This window comes from Engraulis encrasicolus, chromosome 4 (assembly GCF_034702125.1).
Source record: "Engraulis encrasicolus isolate BLACKSEA-1 chromosome 4, IST_EnEncr_1.0, whole genome shotgun sequence".
Taxonomy (NCBI): domain Eukaryota; kingdom Metazoa; phylum Chordata; class Actinopteri; order Clupeiformes; family Engraulidae; genus Engraulis; species Engraulis encrasicolus.
The window spans coordinates 36,977,992-36,989,018 of NC_085860.1; the positions used below are offsets into that span (position 1 = coordinate 36,977,992).

The 11,027-nt window shown below is 41.8% G+C and overlaps 1 long non-coding RNA gene across 1 annotated transcript; it reads right to left on the reverse strand.

Annotated features, from left to right (window-relative positions):
* Positions 1-5,773: 5,773 nt before the first annotated feature.
* LOC134446868 (uncharacterized) lies at positions 5,774-9,039 on the reverse strand. Its single transcript, XR_010034519.1, has 3 exons — positions 8,566-9,039; positions 7,211-7,291; positions 5,774-6,423 (listed from the first exon to the last, which is right to left on the reverse strand). It is a non-coding gene; the product is annotated as an uncharacterized LOC134446868 (long non-coding RNA).
* Positions 9,040-11,027: the final 1,988 nt, after the last annotated feature.

An 11,027-nucleotide genomic window follows, 5' to 3' on the forward strand; every position in this document is an offset into this window, starting at 1 on the left:
ATTTCTTGAAGATGTGAAGTTGTCCTGTGTCTTGGCCAGACAAACAACCTCAAAACATATTGTTACCACTTTCATTTATGATGTTGGAGAAGGTGTTGTTCTTGGGATCATAGGCAGCATTTCTCTTCCTCCAAACACATCGAGTTTTGTTAATGCCAAACAGTTTGATTTTGGTGTCATCTGATTCCAGCACCTCCCAATCATATCCTAATCCAGTTTGACGTTCATTGGCAAACCTCAGGTGAGCCTGAACAGGTTCCTTCTGAAGCCGGGGTACCATGCATGCACTGCAGGATTTTAATCCGCTGTGGTATCAAGTGTTTCCAATAGTTTTCTTAGTGATTGAGGTCTCAGTTGCATTGAGATCATTTCCTAGCTCCTCCCATACAGTTTTGAGGTGCTTTATCTCCTTTTTTCTGATTATTAAATTCCCACAAGGTCAACTCTTGTATGGAACCAGAGACAGGCCTAAGATTGATGATTGATGATCATTTTGTATGTCCTAAAATTGGGAAGAAATGCACCAACAGTTTGCTCCTTAATATCCAGGAGCCCATTTCAGCCTTGTTGAATTCTAAAATCTTGTCCCTGACATCCTTTGACAGCGTTTTGGTCTGTCCCATGTTGGCGAGTTTAGTTTGATTGATTGACTGATTCTATGGACTGATTCTGCAGATTCAATGTGTCTTTTGTGCAGGTTACTATTAACAGGTGTATTCAATTCAGATAACAAGTTGATTGGAAGTGCCATTTGATCTGCGGGATCAGAACTCTTAATGGTTGGCAGGGGATCAAATACTTATTTCCCTCAATTAAATATAAATCAATTATTATATATTCTTTAGAGTTAATTTCTGGATTTTCTTTTTGATATTCTGTCTCTCCATATTAGAATACATATTATCATTAACATTAAATACTGATCATGTCTTTATTAGTGGGAAAACCAACAAAATCAGCAAGGGATCAAATACTTATTCTCCTCACTGTACTTTAAATGCATGCATGCTCTGTTGGTGATGGAAGTGACATGAAGGATGATGATGATGATGATGATGATGATGATGATTGGAGTGGGATGATATACTCTCCTGGATCAAGACCCATTCGGGTCCACTTGAATTCATACTAGCAAGTGTTAATGAGATATTGAGATCTAGTAAGATCTAGTGAAGAATCATGGGTGATGATGATGATGATGATGACGATGATGATGATTAGAGGACCAAGCTGTGTGTGCTTGGAAAGAAGGAGGTTTTCTCTCATTGGAGAAGCGCTCCTAATCCCCCAGATGAAATGTCACTGATTAAATCTAATCTGGACTTTGTACAAAATGTGCCGTGATGGGTCTCTGTTTAGACTGGACAGAACGATGAAGCATTTAGGGGTCACGTAGACGAGAACCCCCTTACGTCCCCAAATGTTTTGGTTTATGTTCTCTGAAACACCTCAAATGGCCTGAAGGTGCATGCGATGTCATTTGTGGTCGTTTTGTTTTCTAATTTTAGCAACAAGGACATGTGAGCACATCACTCCAGTACTGTGTCAGGTGGTAATAAAATATTCGTATGCTTTAAAACAAACAAAAAAGATTTGCTGCCATAGAATGGTTATCTACTGTATTTTTGAAAGCTAGAACAAACTTTCATTTTTATTGGTCTCTGATAGCTGTCTAAGAGCAATATATTTTTTACCAAATTCTCTTTGTGGATCTTCCTGGGCTGCCTTCTGCAAGATATACGGTTTAATAATGTATTATATTTGTCTAACCCCATGTTAACTCTCCTGACGCCCATTACCATTGCCTTATTTGATACTTTGTGAACCACATCCGTCATAAAAGCCAACATAACTGTAACACTTAAACTGGATGAGAGTTTTATAAAGTGTTGTACAAGTAAGTGTTGAAACAAAAGAAAGTGGTTACCAAAACATTCATATTATGAACTTGGTTTTGTAACTTAACTTTCCCATTTTGAGGTGAGCTTGATTTACAGCAAAAACGTTTCCTTTTGACATGTGTTGACATTTGAGGTGCTCGCTTGTTTTGTTTTGCCTTTTTCTTCATCTTCGTGTGCCAATACCAGATCTCTCCAATCAGTTACTCACACCTGCAGCTCATTTAAACAAAACGTTTGTACAGTTGTAATACTGAAAGATGCATATTTTGTAAATTGTGCTTCATTTTGTTGTGTGTGGAAATGAATGTCACTAATAAGAGTTGCGAATTTCCTTTGTCGTGTTTTTTTTTGTTTCAGAGGGAAGTGAGTGGTTTTAGTTAAGGGGGTGAGAATGACCACTGTGGGATATGTCTGAGCTGTGCTTCATGTGGTGAATTAAGACTTTTTTTCCTGCCATGAAGCTCACCACTCTTATGTAATGTGTAATAAAATTGAAGAAATAAAGATAATATTGAGGCTACATTGAAAGGCTCATTGTGCTGCCCTCCTTATGAACCTCAGTTTCTTCCTATAGTTTCCACACAGACATTGTCGGGCCTTTTGTTCCTTCAATATCACTGAATTCTTAAATAGACCTAATCTACATGGATTTGTGAACCCATTGTTGTGTGCACTCAAGTTTGAGACAAACGTCTGTAGAATAATTATTCCAACTGTCTTTGTTAAATTATCCGTTTTAGAGTTATGACTCCCAACCAAATGGACAATGAACTCCATTAATATGCCATCATTGTGAAAAAAGATACAATACTTGATATTTTATGCTCTGAATCTGAGGGGTGAACTACAGCGCATGTTGGAATTACCATAGTTGCCCACATGGGGGCACTGTTTTACCTCAATTTTAGACTTTGCAGTGACTTGATACGACTGGTGGGTGACTGGAAGATTCAATTAGAAATACTCTGCAAGTATAGCACAGTCAGTGTTGAGTGACAATATTTAATAACTATCACTAATTGGCATCAAATTGGCATCCTATAGTGTCTGACTCTTGTCATTTGTGATTAAATACAGTATATTGATAATGTCTACTACAGGACTTCTCTGCTCAAAATAGCCTGCATTGAACAGGGTTTTTGTACAGTAGTATTGCAGTGCACTGCAGTACTGCTGCAGTAAAAGCAGTATGTTGCATGTCAAAACAGCATTCTACACAAATACAGCCCTGTACTGCATAGTGCAATATTTCGGACACAATTATTACAGTAGCCTACTGCAGAAAAGCTACAGTTCTGCATCGCATATTGCCGGGGTAATGAAAGCCACAAGGTTGTCAAATATGGCAGAGAACCTTGGCTATAACAGTAGGAGTTCAACTAGCGCACCTGTGCACAGCTTTGCTATTACAGTACATGCTATGGGGGTGTGGAAGAGCAGGTGAATTTCTACACGGTTGAATAGCCTCACAGCCAAACTCCTGTAGACACACTGCCAATTACCATACTAACAAGGGTTTTCTTCACAATTTACTCCCTAATCAAACTGTCTATTGACCCCCATTTCCTGTAGACCCATCAGCAATGGGGTGAGAATCAGACAGGGAAGAGAGCTGGGTCCTGTGCACGACAAAAGGAAGGAAAAGAGAAGAAAAGGCGAGTGATTTCATTAAATTATGCAGAGAGAAGGCTTTTTCCACCCAAGACATCACCGGGCGAATCCAGACGGGGAGTGAATAGCAAAAGAAACACAAGTCTGAGCAGCCTTCACAAATCCCCACATCCCCTGGGGCCTGGCTTAGGCCCAGCTCTGTCAGTCAAACCCGCCGCGACGCTGTAATCTGGCCCTAACACAGGCCAGTCTGCCGGTCTGATAAAGTGCTGAGAGAGAGAGAGAGAGAAAAAAATGAAAACGCATTCTAGCCAGACACCAATCCCTTTCCACACAGAGCCTCTGGTGGGAAGAGACGAAATAGAATAGTAACGGAAAATGTTCAGGACTTGATAACAGCCAGTCTTCCCCATGCAGCCACGCAATCCAAACCTCTCAACTAGAACTGTCAAATCCTTCCCTTCCCCGTCATCCCTTCACTGACAATCTCTCTCTCTCTCTCTCTCTCTCTCTCTCTCTCTCTCTCTCTCTCTCCCTATGCATTTTCTGTCAGAGTGAGGATAGTCTCCTCCTATATCCCTTCCCATTCCCCCCTTTAACCTGATGGAGCCACATGGCTTTGTCATATAGGCCCTGTAAAATGTAGCCTACTGGTGAGGCTGTGGATAGCCAGTCGACTGATTTGGGTCTTGGCCTTCGTTGGCGGCGAGGGGATTCAAATGTTCCCTGTTTTAATGAACCCTGGCTGCCTTCGCCTGAGGCGGCGAGAATGTAGGGCGGAAAGTGGTGTGTGTGTGTGTGTGTGTGTGTGTGTGTGTGTGTGTGTGTGTGTGTGTGTGTGTGTGTGTGTGTGTGTGTGTGTGTGTGTGTGTGTGTGTGAGAGTGAGTGAGTGAGAGAGAGAGAGAGAGAGAGAGACAGTGTGTGTGTGTGTGTGTGTGTGTGTGTGTGTGTGTGTGTGTGTGTGTGTGTGTGTGTGTGTGTGTGTGTGTGTGTGTATGTGTGTGTGTGCGTGTTTCTGTTTTTGTGTGTGTGTGTGTGTGTGTGTGTGTGTGTGTGTGTGTGTGTGTGTGTGTGTGTGTGTGTGTGAGAGAGAGAGAAAGAGAGAGTGAGTCAGTGTGTGCGTGTGCATGTGTGTGTGTGTGTGTGTCTGTGTGTGTGTGTGTGTGTGTGTGTGTGTGTGTGTGTGTTAGTGCATGTGTGTGTGTGGGCTGTGCTGGGTAATGGGCGGCTTGCAGAGCCCGGTGTCATCAAACGGTGCAACCGAGGAGGGAGAGTCTGATAAAGCGTCATTTTTAGAAACATTAAATAGTCGGTGTAAATATTCATGGGGGTGTAATGAATTGCCCCAGCACGAACACTTCATCTTAGCCCCCCGAAAAAAAACCCTGTGTGTTGCTGCCCAGCTCTTTTGCTGCAGCAGACCATCAATCACGACGGATGTACACCTGCACCACCTCCAGGTGAGATTCAATTGGTTATGAATAAAATACGGACGCCCTGGCGTCTCTACTTCCTTCTCTGCAGGTGGCCGCCACCCTTACGGAAGGAAAATATATTTTTGAATATATGAAATGAAAATATATTATAATATACTACAATATATTGTTTGCCAATATATCATTTTATATTGTACAGCAGTATATTGCACAATATAAAGTGATATATTTTGCGGTATACGAGAATATAGACATTATTGCCGTTTTCGTATATTGACTTATGTATTGCATTATACTGTGAAATATATTGTTGGATATATGGAATTATATCCCATATAGTATATGACTTATTGATAAATCATATATTGATTTATGTATTGTATTATACTGTACAATATATTGTTGCATATATTGAATTATACCCCATAGTATATGGCTTATTGATGAATCATATATTGATTTATGTATTGCATTATACTGTACAGTATATTACTGCATATATGGAATTATACCCCATAATATATGGCTTATTGATGAATCATATACTGATTAATGTATTGCATTATACTGTACAGTATATTACTGCATATATTGAATTATATCCCATAATATATGGCTTATTGATGAATCATATATTGATTTATGTATTGCATTATACTGTAAAGTATACTGTTGCATATATTGGATTATATCCCATAGTATATGGCTTATTAATTAAATCATATATTGACTTATGTATTGCATTACACTACACAATATACTATAACGTACTTTATACAAGGCATTTATGAAGTAATGTAATTACAACAATGACCAAACATCAATTCAATTCATTCAACTGTTGACATTGGTTTATTAAAAACATGAAACCAACCGACCCTTTAACACCACCGCTCACACATGCAGAGACAGAGGGGCAGACAGGCAGGGAAACGACTTGACAACGACACCGGCCAACAGGCCAAATGCTGGGGAAACTTGCCTGTGGCCAGTAACAATTTCAGTCTCCCACTTTGGCCAGTAACTTGTACTTAATGAAAAAGCAGAAATATTCTAAAAAAAAAAAAAAAAACCAAAAAAAAAAAAAAAAAAAAAAAAAACCCCAAATAAAACAAAAAGAAAACAAAACAAAAACTGTGGCTGTGGCCGGTAAGCGAAACACCTCACATAAAGCACTGGCACACATGCACACACACAAACACACACGCGTGACCGCGCCCACACACACACACCCGCGCGCGCTCACACACACACACACACACCTTCAGATATATTTTTTTTTAAAAGAAAAGAAAGTGAAGGTGAATTCAGGGGCAGACCGCCCGCAGCCTCAGTCACTCAAAGTCAACAAGAGGGCTCATAGGCCTGTCCATGGACTTCTTTTTCTCTTGGTGAAGCAGTTCACAGATTCTTTTATTTAGCGACATCCGGATCTCCCCCATCCTCGCACCTGGATGTGCCTGAGCAACAGCATCTGCAAAAGTAAAGTAAAAAGAATGTTAACTCTCTAACCCATTGAAACTTGAAGGGTATGCCACTAGTTTGGGGCCAAATACACCGTTGGTTCATGAAGGGTTTTATTTTTCATGTTAAGCATTGTGTTACATTCTCATACTCCTTCCTTTCAATAGTCTGAAACAAGTGCCCAACATTGCCCAGCTTTGTAAACCCAGGTCAATGATTTTTAACCACATTTAGCCCAATGAACCCTTGAATGTAACATGTTACATCAGCAAGTTTCACACATTCAATGTGCAGTTAATAATGTAGCTCAAGTAAACTCTAAATCTGGATGTCCTAACCCACTGCCCCTGACCCATCCAGTCCCGACCCCCCCCCACCCCCCCCCCCCCCCCCCCCCACCCCCCCCCCCCCCCCCACACACACACACCGTCTACAACCAACCACACCTTCACCCTGCAATAAATAACTAGGTTACATCCATTCCATAATTAACATAAAAATAATAAAAACAGGGATACATTCATGTCTACATATCCCCCTCCCAACTTTTACCCTAGCTTCCATCCCCACCAGCAGTACCAACACTAGCTGCAGAGGTCCATGTTGTCCCACTCAATCTCTCTTATTCCCGGTTTATTCAGTAGCTTGATTGAATGAGGTATAAAGGATTTTTTTTGAAACGATTATATTTTGCACCAAGGGAGTCTGAACCTCCTCCCAACGTTCAGATAGATGTATTCCCCATTTAGTGCATGATCACCAGTGAGTGAGCATAGTAAAGGCACAGTATTGCTTACCATTTCAAGTACTGGAATGCACACCAGTCCATGTGACTATTTTTTCCTCCAGACCATCGCTGCATACCTCTTCAGCAACCTCTGCAAAAAAAGTTAAAAGAGCAACAGAAAATTAACATTCACTCACACACTTAACCTTAAATAGGCACAAGGATACCCACCAAGCTCATCACTTCTATATCATTGTCAGAATTGTGAGCTAAATCTGGGGGGGGGGGGGGGGGGAGTTCGGTAGACTGGTGGAACTACAGCATTCTAGCTCGCAGTGGCAGAGCTTCGACTGGTGGAACTACAGCATTCTAGCTCGCAGTGGCAGAGCGTCGTAGTGGCACTCTGTGTCTCGTCCCGACAACAGGGAAGATAAGACATTGAAATCGCAGCAGCCAGCATCGTTAACAGTTGCACGTCTGTTCTTGGCACGAAGGCACTCTTTTATGAAGATGATGAAGCGAAGGAAGACTTAAACTCATGCATGTAACTGGCGAGAATGATTCCGATGAACAAGAATGACTCGCGCATTCGTTTAAGAGTAAACATGAACACCAACATGACTCAATGAATGCAATTGCTGTGAGCAAAGCAAACTCCGAACTATCACAGAGTAGCCGAAGACAACGACGTGTAGGCTACCGTTTTGAAATTCACCAATTTGACGACAAGGCTTCGTTAACCTCTAACAATAGCTCTACAAGAACGGGACAGTGCAGTTAGTTCGTGAGCAAGTTACTCAAAAAAACCTATTGATGTTACCACAATGGGAAAACCGAAGCAGCAACAGCTATGCTTTACCAAAAATAATGCAGGACATTGCCTCGTTTTACTATACTGTAGTGCCCATTTTTTAAGCAAGTTAGCGATGTGCATTTAGATCTTGTCGCACTTCACTTCTGCTTTGATTCCCTTGCGTTAGCCGAGTAAGCTAGGCGGCTAATTAACTGAGGCCTAGCTTTCTAGGCTGACGTTGGGGCTCAGCAGTATTAGCCAGATAGATGTTGCTAACGTTCTCTGACAAGCCAAATAAAGTGGGCTCACCTGAAATTGACCACTACAACCATATAATATCGACCCAAGTATTACGTTTACGTTTTCAAGATGTGTAGAACCAGACCTACTGTCAATGAGAACTACACACCATTTCGACAACGCAAATATCGCTAGTAGTAAGCTTACAATAGCTTGGTAGCGCGGGAAATTCAAAAAATAACGTATTTCTAGTCCTTGGGGGAAAAAATGAACAAACATCCAACTTCGATAACCACTTGGCTAAACTTTGCACATCAACCACTGTAGACGTTTCAGACTATATGCTTGTGTATTTATGTTAACAAATTAACAAACTTCTCTTTATAACTTACCTCGAGGCGGCTGGTTGGTTTGTGTCACTGTGGTGGGGAGTCTGGCTGGCGACAGTGTGGAGCTAAAATCCGGACCGCGCTCGAGCCGAGACGGCTCTCTCGCCACTTTAGCTTCAGGTTGTGACGACGTGACGTAGGCGCGTCATACGTGATATGAGAGCTGAGATGATTCAATCAGAGACTCCTGTATATTGATCAATATATTATTATATATGGCCATATATGATCCACCTAAAATGACTTTATAATGTCGAGTAAATGTCCAATGTCGTGCAAAATGTGCTTGCTGAACTAAAAACATCAAGAAATACAGACTGAATAGTGGAATACAGTTTTGTTTTGCCAGCCATATATTTTAAAATATATGGATCAATATATAGTAATATGTTGTTCAATAATATATTGCTATATATTTTCAAATATATGAGCGTGTTTGTGATATATTGTGATATATTTTCTAATGTATTGCAGTATAAATTGTAGTATATTGCAGTATATTTTCCTTCCGTAAGGGCACGGAAACGTAATGGGCTTGGTCTGGCTAGTCCCCAGTCTCCATGACCTTCCATCAGCGACCTGATTGGGCGATTTTCGCTGAGTGACATGTTAAATGGCGGTGCATTTACATGAGAAGCGCAAGTGGTAAACCTACAACCTTACACACGCACAGACACACACACACACACACACACACACACACACACACACACACACACACACACACACACGAGCACATACCTGTACACTGTAAATTGCATGGCACGCTGTTTGCGAAAGCAATCATTTGCCATGCATACATGGATGAAGATGGATGATGACCTCGAAGAACCTTGCGCTTCGAGCAGTGTAAACAGCACATCCGGCGTATTGTGTCATCATAAATGTCAAAGGATGATCAAAACACGAAACAACAAAGGCGTAACTTCCTCTAAGGTGCTAGGCCCCCTCTCACTTTCAAGCGGTAATAACTGACGGCTGTGTATTCCGCCAGTGTCTCTGATGTCTGTGTCGTCTGTGTCACTCCAAATGTTGTGTTTAACCTAGAGGTGCAAGGGAAGTCACAATCCAGGCGGCAGGGAAGCCGACAGGTGGGGACAAAGGGATTAGTTGTCCCCGGTCCAGGGAGGATGGAGAGCAATTGCTTAGAATCCTGGTATGTATTGATGCCTTGAAATAACTTTGTCCAGGGCCTGGTGTTGCTGTTGAAATTAGTAGGTTTGTCGAAATGAGTTAGCAGTAGGCAGTTTATGTATCAAAAACCCTTCCCCATATCTCCTGTTTGTGTGAACTGAAGCGGACGCTGTACATTTACAAGTTATCATCATTAGGAAAGGTAGAGTGAAACTTATAGAGTGAAACCTACACACTGGGCCACAGACAGAGGAAGTGATCCTGGTGGATTGCTATAGAAAAAGCCCTTGGATGCCCTGCCTGCGATATGAATCAGCCTTTTGAGGCGGCTTTCTGTCGGCATCCCTTTTCTCCCTTTGCTCCTTTGACAGCTTTGGCCAGTGTTGTGTCGAGATGAGCTGCCTACTGAGCTAAGATACCAAGACATTAATAACAATAATTCAGGTTTTTTTTAATATAGCAACTTTCATGGAGCCCAAGGTCGCTTTACAAAAAGGAGATGGGGCTAAGGAATTGGGGAAAGAGGAGGGTAGGGTTAACACATAGATGCTGGCTGTTGCATTGCACAACATTGGCCCTGGAGTTGCTTGGCGCGACATTCAGGGTCATGAGATTTAAGGCATTTTTTTTACATCTTGGTATGTTAGAGCTGAATGAACACACTCTAACGCAAGATGAGGGTCTTAGCATTTAAATGCAAATTATTGCATGTTTTTATGTGCTTCGGAGGAAGAGATATTTCGTTTTTTATAGGCTGAGGGCAACTTTTCTTAAAAAGGGCTTACTTTCAGCAGCCTTTTTTGCACGTGCTTTAGGTATCAATGGGTTAAGGGCCATAGGCCTCAGTGAAGAGATGAGACTTGAGGTGCTTTTTGAACATAGCCAGAGTGGGGACTTGGCGAATGTGGAGAGGAAAACTCTTCCAGAGGGTGGGGGCAGGCAGCAACACAGAGGAGAGGCTCTGTCATCAAATGTCCATAGCCTGGAGTGGGGGATGACAAGTTGGTCCTTGCCAGAGGACCTCAAGGACCTTGGTTGGGAGTAGAGCTGGAGAGCTGCACTACTACTGCACTACTAGCCTGATTATCATCAACCTTCAAATCTCTTCGAGACTTGATCTGACCAAGAGCATAACAATGAACATTTCCCAAACAGAACTCAAACATTCTCCGCAAATATTATGAATTATCAGTGGTCCACAGGTAATATTTATCCTGTGCGAATTTGAAGTGTACACCTTCTACTTCAGGTCTCAAATAGAAGACACATGGCCTTGAAGAATGGAGACGCTGGAGGAATAAGTCTTGGGCGCATAGAGCCAAGTCTGCCCC